Consider the following 16,669-nt stretch of genomic DNA (forward strand, 5'->3'; position numbering starts at 1 on the left):
ATTTGAATCCTCCATCATGAGCCATTTTGATGAAGCTAATAGGTTTTGAAAATTTATTGTGTATATGTGATGACAGGAGTATTCTTAAATATACAAATATTCTACGTAATTATCAGCTATTAATAGGTCAAACAATCTCACATCTCCTTCATAGAGAAAATGGTCCCAACTTATTAAAAATTATTAAAATCCTATTTTATTATAGTTAAATACTTCATGTATTTGTTACCATAAAATTTATTTGTATTCAACGTATGTAATAGCACCTATTATTAATAAATATGGACCAGGGTTTTCTGCAATTACTGTATTTTCCTGTATATTATCTTTCAAGAGAAGAGACAGAACGTAAAGCTTCAAAACACTTACTACTTTTTGTTCACAAATTTTTTTCATCTTATAAGTCAAAACCCAACTATAATCACATAATAAATCAGACTTGATAAATTAGTTTGAGTTTATGCTATATGTTTTGGGCAGCAAAAGAATATCTCAATAAAGCCATATAATTTCAGGTGGGCATATCCACCAGTACGTTTAGTATGTGCAGATATAGAGAGATGGTGTTTGAAGGTATTTGGCTGAGGTTTCCTACTCATAAACTATTGTATCAAATGCTCTGTTCCAATCACTAGGGAGGAAAATCTACTCTGGATAGAAATTCTCAAAAACAAACTATGTAATTTAAAATCAATGGCTCATTTTGTTGTTAAAATAAATTGACATAAATAAAAAAATTTCTTCTTTCAAGGACAATTTATCTAAATTTTAGAATTTTTAGCATTAAGTTATGCAATCTTTTCTCTTATGTCCACAAATTTGTTTAAGGATAATTTCAGGCTAGTTTTACTGTTTTATTTTATTGTTTTTCCTATTAACACTACCACTATTAAATAAATACATGCCTTGACAGGCTGACAAGTGGCTGAGAACACACAGTTGGAATTATTTTTTCCCTTTCAATACATGGACTCCTCTAAATATCAGGGGTGTTTGGACAAGTGATGTGTAAGAACTAAAGTTTACTTTTTTTTTTTTTAAGTAGAGTGTAAGAGAGGTTGAGCAGACGATGTGGGAAATCTGACTGCCCATTTTTATGTCATACCAGCTTCATTGATCAGGGGTGGGTCTACCAGGTTAAAGGGCCATAAAAGAACAGGCTCATGTTCATTTGGTTTCATGTTCACTCATTTTTATTGAATTTAATAGGTGTTCCAAGGAACCCATAAAGTATTCTTATAGTATATTCAAATATATTAATATTAAATTTCATCATAATTTACCCTCTTTCATGGAGGAGTCCTTGCATTAGTAAATTTAAGAAGTTAATATATAGGGAGAGAAATAAAATCCTTTCAAAATGGAACTATTTGGGTCAATGTGCATAAAATTCACTGTCTGTTTTATGTATATGATGTGTTATATTGAATAGTCATTCATATTTATAAAAGTTATTTCACACATAATTATGTGGCATCATCAAACAGAACTTTGGGCTGTATTCTTGACTGAAGGAGAGAAATGAGACAAATACTCGAAGATGGTTAAACTTGCACAAGGTAAAAAGTTAGGTGAGGAGAGAGCAGGTACTATAGTTCAGTCTCTGTGCAGTGTCCTTTCTGCTATTACATGTGACTCTAATGGTTTGCCCTCCATTCATTCAACAGTTGTTTGTTATAGAAAGCACTCCATGTGGCCAGGCTTGGGCTGACAGTGCTGTACTGTTGATACAGAAGTAAAAGATGTAACTATCGCTGCCTGGTTGCTAAGAGCCTACAAGCAAGAATCAAATAAATACTATATTCAAAATCCTGTGATAAGCCATAATGGAAAAGAATAGAAAAAAGAATGTCTATATGTGTATAACTGAGTCACTTTGCTGTACAGCAGAGATTGGCCCAACATTGTAAATCAACTATTCTTCAAAAAAAAAAGTAATCCTTTATGATCACTGCTATGATAGAATTAAACAGAGTACACTGATATGGAGTATAGGGTCCAGGTAGAGATATGTGACCAAAAAAGAGCCCAGGAAAAAGAATCTGCGTATGTTGGAATGCAAGGAATTTGGTAAACACTGGAGGTGAAGTGAGTTTAACCTTGAACATCCATAGGTTGAGGAATCTGTGGAACATCCAAAGGGTGACATCAAACAGACACTCACCAATATACCTCTGAACAGGTGAGGCTTTGTCTAGGGATCTCGATACAAAATCCATTAGCACAGTAAAGATTGTGGCTGTTAATGAGATCAACTATGACGAGCATATTATAGAGAAGAAGGTTGAAGGAAGAATTCTATAAAACACCAGAGTGCAGATAGGAGAAGACAACTGTGAACAGAAGGGTGTGCTGTAAGTTGCAAAGAACAGGCAATATAAACATAGGAGAATATCCAGTCAGTTAAGGGTTGAAACAAATCCTATGCATTTGGGAATTGAGGCACTTCAGTTTACCTTTGGCAGAGTTATTTTGGTGGAATGGTTGAAGTAGAAGCAGTGTGTTCAAGAAAGAAAACACTGAGAATGTAGAGAACGTATTATATTTTGCTATATCATCTTCCCTCCACACTTTTTTCCCTCTTCTCTTCCTTCCTTGCTTTCTTCCTTCTGTCCATCTTTCCCTTCTTTCTTCCATTTTATTGTACCTTTTGAGCAAAGAAAGAAAGATGTGGATCATTTTAAAGGACTTTAAGTAATCTTTAACCTTTTAAAATCTCAGATCTGCCTGAACCTAGCAGACTACTTGAATTGATGAGGCAAAGCTGGGAGTTCACAAGGCCAAGGCAGCTAAAGTCCACAGGGCAGAGCACAACAAAGGAGAGAACTTCCCAGACTGAGAGCTCTGGAAATCATCAGAAGGTCCCTGTGAAGTCTTCAGCTGATTACAGATGAACGCATGTATGTGAAGAAATTATCTGAGTCCTGGAAAAGGACCATCCCAAAAGAGCAGAGTAAACAATTTCTGAGGCTCACAAGGCTGGGCATGTCTGTGTCACCACTAGTGAGAATAGAAAATCTTACAATTCAGGGACCTTAGGTAGAATATTCAGAGGGGTATTGTCTCAGTAGTGGACAAAATTTAGCACTAAACTAAAGATTTTTGTATTTCTGCCAATCAAAGCTTAAAGGCAATCCTCAGAAGATTAAAGTCTTTTCAAACAACTAAATGCAACCCAGGTTAACAAACAAGTACCATGACAGACACTAAAATTCCTAACATCCAATAAAGTAAATTTCCCAATGATGGGGTTTCCATATCAAATTACCAGGCATGCAAAGAATTGAGAGAATATAATCTGTAATGAGGAGTAAAAAAAAATCAGTGGGGAGAAATACACCTAGAAATGATAATAAGTGATAGAATTAGTAGAGAAGGATATTAAAAGTTATTGTAATTGTAGTCCATACATTCAAGGAATTAGAGAAAAAAATTGAGCGTCTTAAGTAGGAAAATGAAAACTATTTTTAAAAATGAAATCAAGCTTCTAGAGACACTAAAATGAGAAATGCATGAGTTGGAGGATTTATTTTATAAGAAAAATTTAGTAATCACATTTCACCCTGCTTCTCCCATTACATACAGATAAGAAACATAAACAGAATGCATGGAAACAACTGCTTTAGGACAGTGGTAAGTAGCATGTTGCCTGCCCCCATGACCTTCATGCTCTGGCATTACAACTGTGACTATGTTACAGCTCAAGACTTAGTCCAAGGGGGTGTAACCACTACAATGAGGTGCCTTGACACCCTCACCTTCGAGTAGTGCAGAAATGAAACCAATCATAAACAGGAGAATTACCAGGTTCTGGAATGATCATGGTGGCAAGTACACAAACAGAACTATATAACATTGCAAACAACATAACACTACACATCCTTTTGAAATGCACATAAAATATTCACCAAGACAGTTCATATCATGAGACAAGAAACAAACATGAAGAAATTTAAAATAATTAAAATCATATAGGATGTGACATCAACAAGATGGAATGGGATGCCTTCTACCTTCTTTTCCCCGCAGATACACTGATTCAACAATACACGGACCAATTCCCTATGCGAGAAATCCAGACACCAGTTGAGAGGCTCCTGCACTCCAGGAGAATGCAAAACCGGCCGCCTGAAGCTGGTTGGAAAATTTGAGACTCCTTCTTACCACAATCTCTCGGCATGGTGCCACACCACTGGGTGGAAACTTCCAGCTCACAGCTTTTCCTGGGGAAAGGAAGGAAAGAAATGGACTGTATTTCCAATGTTCTGACTTTTCCAGGGAATGCCCAAAAGAATGGTTTCTACCTTGCCTGAATCAGAATACTGACAAGAATGGACCCTAGGTTGAAAACTACTGGAAGCAAGGATGGTACTGTGGACTTGCATGCTTGTACTCACCATAACTCTCATCTCAGCACAGCGCTGGAAAAAAAAAAAAATTCCCAGCTTCTCCCTGGGGAAGAAAAAAATTGAATCCTGCATCCATGTTCCAACTTTTTCAAAGTGCTGGCCAAGACTTCTGTCTCACTTGTCTCAGAGTATTGAGGCACCACAGCATACTAGAGTTTTCCACCTGTATAATTTGTCACTTAAAAATGTTACTTTATGTATTCTAGATCCTAGTCTCTTGTTGCATATGGATTCATAATTTTTTTCTCAGTCTGCAGCTTGTTGTATTAATTTCTTATTGTTGTTATAAAGAGTACCACAGACTTAGTGACTTTACACAAATTTATTATATTACAGTTTTGGAGGTCTCAAGTCTGAAATGTGTCTCACTGGGCTTAAACTTGGGTTTAAACTAAGGTGTCAGTAAGGCTGTGTTCCTTTCTCAAGGCTATTGGGGAGAATTCATTTGTTTACCTTTTAGAAGTTCTAGAGGCTGCCCACATTCACTGTCTCATAGACCTTCTCTATTTGCAAAGCCAGTGATGTAACTTGAGGCTTTCTCACAATGCCTTCTGACATTTTTCTGATTCCTTCTTCCACTTTCAAAAGATAATATCCTTATCTTAAAATCAGTTAACAACCTTAATTCTATTTGAAATTTTAATTTCCCCTTGTCAAGTAACTTATACATCCAAAGGCTTTGGGGATGAGAAAATAAACATATTCTGCCTGCTACACTTTTCTTCTTATTTTCCTACCTGGAGAATTTTACTTTTGCAGAGTAAAAATTTTTTTTTAATTTGATGAGGTCCAAATTATCAATTTTTTATTTTATTGATTCTGTTTTTAGTGTCAAATGTAGAATTTTTTGCCTAACTCTAGATAGATCCCAAGAATTTCATTTTAAAAAAAATTATAGTTTTACATTTCATAATTAAACTATGCATTCTTTTTGAGTTAATTTTTGTGTAAAATGTGAGATTTAGGTAGGTGTTCATTTGTATTTCTTATGAATGTCTAGTTAATCAAACATCATTTTCGAAAAGTCTATCCTTCTAATGAATTGCTTTTGCAAATTTGTCAAAAATGTGTTGGGCATATTAATTTATGTCTGTTTCTGGGTTCTTTGTTTTGTTCAATTGATTTATATGCCTATCTGTCTGCCAATACCACACAATCTTGATTACTGTAGCCAAATAATGAAATAATATGAGACAGTGTGATTTCTCCCACTTTGTTTCCTTATAAAAATTGTTTTAGATATTGTATAGCCTGCGTTTTTGCTTATACATCTTAGAATAAGTTTATCTTTGTCTACAGCATATGTTGCATAAGTTTTGCTAGGAATTGCTGTAAACAATTAGATAAATTTGGAGAAAATTGACGTCTTTACCAGATTGAGTCTCCTAATTTGTGATTACATTTTTTCTCCATTTATTTAGGTTTTCTTTGATCGCATTTTATAATTTTCAGCAAGCAAGTCCTAATCATGTTTTGTTAAATTTATAGCTAAGTATTTTATTTTCTTTTGAGCAAGTGTAAGTAATACCTTATTCCATTTATTTTTCCACATGTTCATTGTTATTATATAGAAACGCAAGTGAGTTTTGTGTATTGATCAAATATCCTTCAAATTTGCTGAACTCATAATTCTAGGAGTTTTTGTTTGTTTTGTTTTGATAGCTTCTTTGAGATTTTCTACATAAACAATCATATCATTTGCAAATAAGGACAGCATTAATTCTTCATTTCCAATTTATATTCCTTTATTTCCTCTTCTTGCCTGTAGCAATGGCTAGAACCTCTAATACTAGTTGAATATGACATAAGTATTATGTTGAGAATGGACATTCTTGCTTTCTTTCCAATCTTAGAGGAAATGCATTCACTATTTCACCATTAATTATAATGTTAGCTCTATGTTTTTGTAGATGCTCTTCATAACCTTTAAGCAATTTCTCTCTATTCCTAACTTGGCAAGTGTTTGATGATATACGAGTGCTGAGTTTTACAAGTACTTTTAAAAAATCATTTGATATAATCATATGATTTCTCCTCATTAGTCTATTGATAGGGTAGATTACATTGCTTGATTTTTAAATGTTGAAGCAGCCTTACATACCTAGAATATATTCCACTTGGTCAAATGTTTAGTTCTTTTTATACATTGCAGAAATCATTTTGCTGATATTGTGTTAAGGATTTTTGTATCTAAATTCATAATAGATAATGGTCTGCAGTTTTCTTCTTAGAACTGTCTTTTTCTGGTTTCATCTAGCCTTATAAAATGAGTTGGAAAATATTTTCTCCTTTCCTATTTTTTGGAATATATTGTGAAAAAAATTAATTCTTTATTAATTGCTCAGTAAAATTCTCCAGTGATTCACTCTTGGTCTGGAGATTTCTTTTTATGCAACTTTTAAATCATGTTTTCAATTTCTTTAATAGTTATAGGATAATTCACATTGTCTATTTCATCAGCTGAGTTTTGTTGTTTGTGGTTTTCAAGAAATTGGCCCATTTCTTCTAAGTTGTCAAATTTATGACTATAAAATTATTTGCTTTTTCCCCTCAGTATCCCTTAAATGGCTGCAGCTATAGCCACTATTTCAATTCTGATATTGGTTATTTTTGTCTTCTTTTTATCTTTCTCATATGGCAATAAGCTTGTCTATTGTATTAAATTTTTCTAAGAATTAGTTTTTGATTCATTAAAATTCTCCATTAGTTTTCTCTTTTCAATTTCATCAGTTTCTGCACATATCTTTATTATTTCCTTCCTTCTGCCTGTTTTGGGTTTATTTTGCTCTTCCTTTTTTAGTTTCTTGTGGTAGAAACTTAGATTATTGAGTTGAGACATTTTCCTTTTTTTAAATAGCAACGTTTAGTATTATAATTTCTCTCAGTACTGCTTTAGCTGCTTCCTGCATATTTTGATATGCGTTTTCATTTTTATACAATTCTATGTGTTTCCTATTTATTCCATTGAGAACTTTTATTTTACCCATGGTTTATTTAAAAGTCTGTCATTTTATTTCCAAGTGTTTGAAGATTTTCCCCTTGTCTTTCTGTTATTGATTTCTAGCAGATTCCATTATGGCCAGAGAACATAGTCTACATGATTTCAGTTCTTTTCCATTTGTTGTCAGAGTTCTTTTATGGGCCAGGATTTGGACCATCTTACTGAACATTCCATGTCCTTGAAAAAAAAAAGTGTGTTATTCTGTTGTTTGAAATGTTATGTATATGTGAATTAGATCCTCTTGCTTAGTTTTGCTTGTTTATTTCTCCTACATCCTTACTCATTTTCTGTCTAGTTTTTCTATCAATTGTTGACGATGAGATGTTAAAGTCTCTAACTCCATCGGTGGCTTTTCCTACTTCTTCCGTTAGCTGTTTTTGTTTCATGTATTTGGAAGCCCTTTTATGTGTGTGTGTATACATTTTGTGTTGTTTTTTCTTGTTGCATTATTTCTTTCACTGTTACATAATAACTAGACTATATGTTCACACAAAAACTTGTACGTGAATGTTTGTAGCAACTATGTTTGTAACTGCCAAAAACTAGAAAAGACTCAGATGTACATCAATACATCAATGGCTCAATAAATTGTGTTGTATCTATACAACATGTGTATCTATACAACATCTATACAACAATGTGTTCATCTATACAATGAAGTACTAACAATAAAATGTCATGAATTATTGATACACACAACAATATGAATGGATCTCAGAATCATTATTTTGAGTAAAAGAACTCAGAGTATGTACTCTATGATTCTATTTTATATAAAATCTAGAAAATTTAATTTCATCTATATGGTAGCAGATAAGTAATTGCCTGGGGATGGGATGAGGAGGTTGATGAGAAAAGGATTATAAAGAAGTTCATTATTTTGAGTGTATTTGTAGTTTTATTGATATATGTATATGTTAAAACTTATTCGATTGCACTCCTTATATATATGAAGTTTGTAGGTCAATTATATCTCAACAAAGCTGTTGAAAAAATATATTAGGATTTAGCAGGAAAGTAAATTTAGGGGAAACTAATTATTATGTATAAAATTTATTTGGGCAATATTTATATGGTCATAGGTATGGACATCTTTAAAAGCACCACAAGACATCAACATGTTTAAATCAATGATGAATATAATAAAGAAAAGCAACAATAATATTGCTACTTGAAAAAAGTTTCTGGACTATTTAATCTGTTTTCCAAAAGAGTAGTACTTAAGGAGAGCTACAAAATGGTTTCAAAAATAACACATTAATATGCTTTCAATCCAATGGAGACAAATAGTCTTTATAATAAATAATGTTAGAATAATTGGATCTCCATGTAAAAAATAAAAAGGAACTTAATTCTTAGCTACACTATATACAAAACTTAACTCAAATTTGTTAATAGACTTAAAAAGCTAAAACTTAATTCTTCTAGAAAAAAATATAAGAGAAAACTAGCCAAACAAAGAGTTCTTAAATATGACACCAAAATGACAACTTGTTAAAGAAAAAAATGACAAATTGGGTTTCATCAAAATTAAAATCTTCTAGTCATTGAAAGATACTATTAAGAAAATGGAAATACAAGCCATAGACTGGAAGAAAATACTTCAAATCACAAATCCAGAATACATAAAATAATTCTCAAAATTCAGTAATTAACAAACAACCCAACACAAAATGGGGATAATATTTGAACAGACCCTTCACCAAAGAAGCTCTATGCATGGCAAATAACCATGTGAAAATATGATCAAGACATTATTCATTAGGGAAATGTAAATTAAAAACATAATGAAATACCATTACATACCTATTTTATAAAAAGCAACAAAAACTGACAATACTATATGCTAGTGAGCATGTGGAACAAATGGAACTCTCATATATTGCTCGTGCAAGGCAAAATCATAGAGCCACATTGGAATACGCATTGGCAGCTTCTTATATAATTAAACATGCAACTACCATATGACCCAGAAATTCTACTCCGATATATTACCCAAGTGAAATGAAAACCTACATTCACACAGTTTCTTCAAATGATAACTAATCATCTCTAAGATATAGCTCAGTGGTTTCCAACTCTGACCACTGGAATCACCTGGATATATATATTTTTAATATTCCAAAGCCCAAGTCACACCCCTAACCAATTAAATTAGAATCTCTGGACTTGGGACAGAGTCAACAGTATTTTTTGAAACTCCCTTAAGTGATTCTAATTTGCAGACAAGTTTGGAAATCACCAGTATAGCTTAAAAGACAAATATCACTATTTAATATGAATTATTTTACAGCAAATTATAGGCACTATAACGGAGCAAAATAAAGAGAAAAGAAACCCAAGTAAGTTTCCTGATGCAAAATATAGAAAGGACCAACAGATGTTTAGAATATGATGAAACTTTGAAGGGGGGCAATTCTTAATAACTAACAATGTGATTCTTGATAAATAATAACCTAATTTCCATTGCCCTATCATGGCCAATAATTGCAGTCATCCCTTATTGACTGTCAGATTTTTTTATTTGATTATTTGAAGACTTTTATTTTTTTCTGACAGTCTCCAAAATTAGTACAGTAGAATTCACAAGATAATTAAATTTTTTAAAGTTTGAATTTATCCCTTTCTCTCCACTCTCAAACATCACGTACACACATAAACTCCCACCTAGACACATGCAGGATTTATTTTTTATATATCAAACAGACACCTTTGAGTTGTAATTCACCTGGCAATTAGCATGACTGTTTACATAATTTTGGCAATGATCAGTATTCCTAGGTGACTGTTGCTTCTAAGCAGTCTTACAGCCCTCATACATATCAACATACTGTTGGATATAAATACCTTCTTCATCCCACTTTATTTTTGAAATAGATTAGTCAAAGAGATAACTGTGGAAGTCATTTCTATGAATTTAAGAGTGAGGGCATTCACAACTTAATTCTGCAGTCCCCTCTGGCCTTTCTACAAAATACAATAAAGACTCTAATACAGTTCAGTTTTATTTTTTTACCACCAGCTTCTATTAAATAGATCTTCTACTTTTTTTCACTCAGATGAGTGGAGCTTCTTCTTCCTTATATTTCTGCTCTCCTGGCCAAAGATCTTGTCTCTCATATTCTTAGAACACACACACACACACACACACACACACACACACACACACACACACATTCTCAATCCAATCCCTTCCTTCTTATAGCCCTTCTTTTTTTTAAATTTTATTTATTTATTTATTTTTTATACACTAATATGTATAAAATAGATAACTAATAAGAACCTGCTGTTATAACCCTTCTAATAATACCAAGTCTGCAGAATCTGCCTGTTCATAACTCTATCTCAGAACTTCTTTAGCTCATCTCCTGGTTGCAATTGTGATGACTCACATCATGTATCTCAATTTAGATTAATTTCTACATTGTGTATTTATCATTGCAATAACTAGATACAGTCTAAACCCTGAATGTAAAATGCCATAGTTTATTAGACACATAACATGAAAAAATCATAAATCTACATTTAAAGTACAATGCACTTTGTAATCTTAATATCTAATGAACTTAGTTGAAGATATTTCATTATATGTATAGTGTACCAAAAATGTATAAATAATATCTGGTCTTACATTTACGTCTTTAATCCATTTTGAGTTTATTTTTGTATATGATGTTAGAGAATGTTCTAATTTAATTGGTTTACATGTAGCTGTCCAGTTTTTCCAGTATCATTTATTGAAGAGACTGTCTTTTCTCCATTGTATATTCTTGTCTCCTTTGTCATAGGTTAATTAACCATAAAGTGCATGGGTTTATTTCTGAGCTTTCTATTCTGTTCCATTGATCTATGAGTCTGTTTTTGTGCCAATACCATACTGTTTTGATTACTGTAGCTTTGTAGTATAGTCTGAAGTCAGGGAGCAGGATTATGCCAGCTCTGTTCTTTCTCAAGATTGTTTTGGCTACTCAGCATCTTTGGTGTTTCCATACAGAGTTTAAAATTATTTGTCTAGTTTGGTGAAAAATGCCATTGGTATTTTCATAAGGATTGCAATGAATCTGTAGATTGCCTTGGGTAGTATGTTCGATTTAACAATATTAATTCTTCCAATCCAAGAACATGGTATATCTTTCCATTTGTTTGTGTCATTTTGTTTCCTTCATCAATGTATTATAGTTTTTAGAATACAGGTCTCTTGCTTCCTTAGGTAGGTTTCTTCCTAGGTATTCTTTTTGATGCAATGGTAAATGGGATTGTTTCCTTAATTTCGCTTTCTGATAGTTTGCTGTTAGTGTATAGAAATGCAACAGAATTCTGTATATTAATTTTGTATCCTGCAATGTTACCAAATTCACTGATGAGCTGTAGTAGATTTCTGGTTGTGTCTTTAGGATTTTCTATGTATAGAATCATGTCATCATCTGCAAACTGTGACATTTTTACTTCTTTCTTTCCAATTTGGATTCCTTTTATTTCTTTTTCGTCTCTGATTGCTGTGGTTAGGACTTCCAAACTATGTTGAATAAAGTGGCAAGAGTGGGCATCCTTGTCTTGTTATTTTGTAATAACTGTAAATGGAAAGTAACCTTTAAAACTGTGTAAAAATTTAATTTAAGATGTATAAATATATTTTGATGTTCATGCAACCTACACCTTTTGTCTAGATTACTTTTTAGTGTACTGTATACCTGCAAATATATTTGTAAAGTAGTTTGAAAGCAAACCCAAAGATGTATTTTTAAAATATGGGGAATTATTATGGTGATAATTAAGACAATTAACTTGATATTGTTGAAATACCTGGGTGAAACTTGTACTTATTTTTAATAATTATATTTTATTGAATGGGTGAATTGGGTGTTAACTCTGCCATTAGATAGAAAAAAAAGATTAGAGCAAATTTAAAAGGGAGAAAATCTTATTTTAAAAATGAATAATATACTCATCCAAAATGCTACTTTTTGGAATTTTCCAGGAAAGTTGTAACTGAAAAAGCACAATATTGGACAAAGTATGTTCTTATCACTAAGGGCACCGTCCCACTCTGGATCTAGCCCCATAAATACTTCTTGTCCCTGGTGTATCATCTCTTCCCTCAAATCGTGAATGTGGAAAGATCTTATACAACTGCTTCCAGCCATGGTGAATTCAGGGCTGTCATGAAGTGTCAGCAACCATAATGACTATCAGAATATGTCAAGAGCTAAATAAAGACCTGGGACTGAATAAAACACCTGGACACAGAAAACTATACATCATCTCCTTTGCTTCCTTTTTGAAAGTTGGCATATACAGTGTATTTTTAGCTGGAAAGGATGGGATGATTTTGCTTAATTCTCAACAGCTGCTCATTAGGCAGATCAGAACGAGATAAGCAGGATGAGATACTGGTTAAAATTGCAGAGTAGGTGCCAGGAGTATTAGATTTCAAGTCTTGCTCACGAACCATGGGTGACCTTGAGGACTTATTTTCTTTTTGGTGTTCCTGGCTTATCCAGACTTAGAGTTGGGAGGAGAACACTTTCCCAACATCTCAATGGCTTTTGTCGGAATTTGTAAAGCTTTGAGTTTCTTGAAGTCACAGGTTTCCCTTAAAATCTCTGCCCCCAAAATATGTCACTCTGGCTATTTCATTTAGATATGAGCCTCGTGAAGTATAAAGCATGAGATGGACGTAGGAATGGAACTGTTGATAAAGTTTGCTTTGGTGAAAGTCTATCTTTGGTGAGATTGCAATTATTTTTTTATCAAATAGGTCTCAGATGGTTACCTTGTCATTAGGAAATTCTATTTCACCTCAGCCCAGTTAAATGTATCCAAACATGATATGTGCAATCAAATGCAAACATGTATTTTGGTCAAACTGAGTAAAGGTAGCAAGTTGCAAAGTTCAGTAACGTTATGGTTATCTACCATTCAATGTTTTTTCATCTAGTCACTTATTCCCAGCTGGAGTGATGATCCCTTCTTTCAGGTTGAAACTTCTGAAGAAAATGAGGTTTTCACTTATTCAATTACTGAGGTTAGCAAAAATGAATAAGTTTAGATGTCAGTATTTAAAAATATTTTTGGTCTATAACCTGGGAGAGTTTCTTTTTCAGACCCTTGAATTATAAGACAATAAGATAATGATGAGATAAAAACAGTTTCTTTCAAAGAAATTACTTTACATTACAGAATGTCAGGAGTTCATAAGAGTTTTGTATTTCTTCAATAGCGACGACTGTGGTGAGCCTTTCACATTAGCGTGTTCCTTTTTAGTATAATGTAATATTGACAACATTGATTTGATTGCTGGAAGAAATGTGTAATTTGATCTTAGTCTGTTAACATATAATTTTTAAAATAGCTTTGTCCTCTTTCATGTTTTACCACTTATAATGGTGATTTGAATGAGTGATCTTTTAAAATATCCTGGTAGTGAAAACGTGATATAGCTGCCGCCTGATCCATCTAATGAGCTTAGTGATGGACTCTGATACAGCTGATCACCTGGGGAGATGCGAGGGGCCTGAGCAGTCAGCCAGGCTGATCCTGTGTCCTGCTGAGAATAAAGAAGGCAAGTACAGAGCCAGCGTTGGCTGCCGGTTTCCACAAATAAGTTGCCTATGGTCAGCACTTATGATTCCAACGAGCTTCCATTGCCAATGTTTGAGATGCTGGAAGCCTGTGTCAACCTTTGGACAGAGTCTGTGCCCAAGCTCGTCAGGGCGCTCATGGCCGCGGTGCACTTCTGTGCACAGATATGGCTCACTGCGTACATTTCCATTACAATGGGTGACACAGTAATAAATCCATTTCTTCTTTTTTTAAATTTAATTTTATTTTATGCAGCAGGTTCTTATTAGTTATCTATTATATACATATTAGTGTGTATATGTCAATCCCAAGTCATTCCCCCTTCCCACTTTCCCCCCTTGGTGTCCATACGTTTGTTCTCTACATCTGTGTCTCTATTTCTGCCTTGCAAACCGGTTCATCTATACCATGTTTTAGATTCCACATATATGCATTAATATACGAAGTTTGTTTTTCTCTTTCTGACTTACTTCACTCTGTATGACACTCTAGGTCCAACCACGTCTCTACAAATGACCCAATTTCATTCCTTTTTATGGCTGAATAATATTCCATTGTATATATGTATCACATCTTCTTTATCCATTCGTCTGTTGATGGGTATTTAGGTTGCTTCCATGACCTGGCTATTGTAAATAGTGCTGCAGTGAACATTGGGGTGTATATGTCGTTTTGAATTATTGTTTTTTCAGGGTATATGCCCAGTAGTGGGATTGCTGGGTCATATGGTAATTCTATTTTTAGTTTTTTAAGGAACCTCCATACTGTTCTCCATAGTGGCTGTATCAATTTACATTCCCACCAACAGTGCAAGAGGGTCCATTTCTTCTTAAAACAACTGTTTTTATCAAGCCCCTCCAAGAAAAACGTAGTGTAAAAATGCACACACATAACCAGATGCCAACACTGTAAGTTTTTCCCCAGGAATGCAGTTCAGTTTCCCATACCCCATGAAGATAGAAAAAGAAAAGGCACTAAGAAGTACATGTGATGGACAGTCAGCACATAACCCAGTGATGATAATGATGCTGGATAAATTGTCTCAGCCTGTGAATAAGTCATAGGTCAAATTCATTTTATCTGTCACTTCAACTGAAGATGGTTTCTAGTACTCAAGCCCACCGAGGGCAAATGTTTTAAAAATTCCTAGCCTGGGGTCAATATGAGTGGGGGAGGGTATAATATCATTTACTAACTAAGAACATTTGAGGAAAATAAAATCTGTATTTTTGGCAATACATTTTTTCCCTAGAACATAAAACCAGCTAATATTTTGGAAATATTTAAGTTTTCACTAAAATGTTGATCTTTATCTGATCTTGGTAAAACTCATTCTTGCTGCAAAAGTCAGGCATTATAATTTTTTTCCACAGAAAATTCATATAGGATATAAGCCAACTTCTTAATGAAAATCTGGTTTTAGCTAACCACAGAGGGTGAATGGGACATAGGTAAAATGAGTCAACTCCTCTGATTTTTCCTTTGACAAACACCCCCCTACCACCCAGGGCACACATCTCTCTGAGAATTGCTTTTTCCCCAAGGTGAGCCTTAAAGTATGTGTGGACTAAGGGACTTTGCTAATGTGGCCAGGAGACAACACTTACCCAGACTGAGTCAACTCATTGGTTGACCAGGTGTCAACTGTACACTTTCAAGCAAGAATTCCATCCAAGAGACACAGAGTCTCCAAGATATGGAGTTGAATTCTGTTCCCCTTGAGTGTGGGCTAGATCGTCACTCTCACTGATGAATGGCAAATATGATATATGACACCAATAAGGTTAGGTTATAAAAAGCCGGTGACCTCCATCTTGCAGTCTCTCTCTCTCAGGGATATCTCACTTGGGGAAAGCAAGGTGTCATGGTTTAAGCAGCCCTGTTGTGAGGCCCATGTAGTGAGGTCCTGCAACTTCTGGTCAACAGCCAGTGAGGAACTCAGTCTGCCAACAACCCCAGTCTTGGGCTTGGAAGCAGATCTCTCATCCTAGCTGAGACTTTGGACGATTGTAGCCCAAGGTGAGAATTTGACTGAAACCTTGTGAAAGACCTGAGGCAGAACCACCCAGATGAGATGCTCTGAGATTCTTGGCTTTCAGAAACTGTGTGAGATAATACATGTTTATTATTTTAAGATGCTAAGCTAAATTTTAGGGTAAGTTGTTACATAGCAATAGATAACTAATATAATTGGTTTCCATGACAAGTCATAATAGGAGTACAACTTTTGCACCCTCATTTCCAGGTTGTTCTTTTATTAATCTCTTTTGAAGGCATCCCCATGCCCCGCCCCCCTTGACTTTAACATTTCTAATTTCCTAAGACTCTGTCTTTGGTCCCCTTTTCCTCTTACTCTGTAATCTTAGGTGATATTATTTGCCTGTATAGCTTCAAAAACCAATTAAACTCACACATTTATATCATCCATTTTCTTGACCAGGGTTTTTCAACCTTGACACTTTCAACATTTTGGATAGGATAATTCCTTGTTGGGAGGAACTATCCTGTGCATTGTAGGATGTTTAGCAACATCCCTCATCTCTGTACTCTAGATGCCAGGAATATCCTCCTCTCCCTCAGCATTGAACACCAAAAATGCCCCCAGGTGTTTCCAAGTATAACCACTGGGATAGCAGTCAATGTGCTTAGCTGAGGATAACTGTTCTAGACCTTTATT

Source organism: Stenella coeruleoalba, assembly GCF_951394435.1.
Source record: "Stenella coeruleoalba genome assembly, chromosome: 13".
NCBI lineage: Eukaryota > Metazoa > Chordata > Mammalia > Artiodactyla > Delphinidae > Stenella > Stenella coeruleoalba.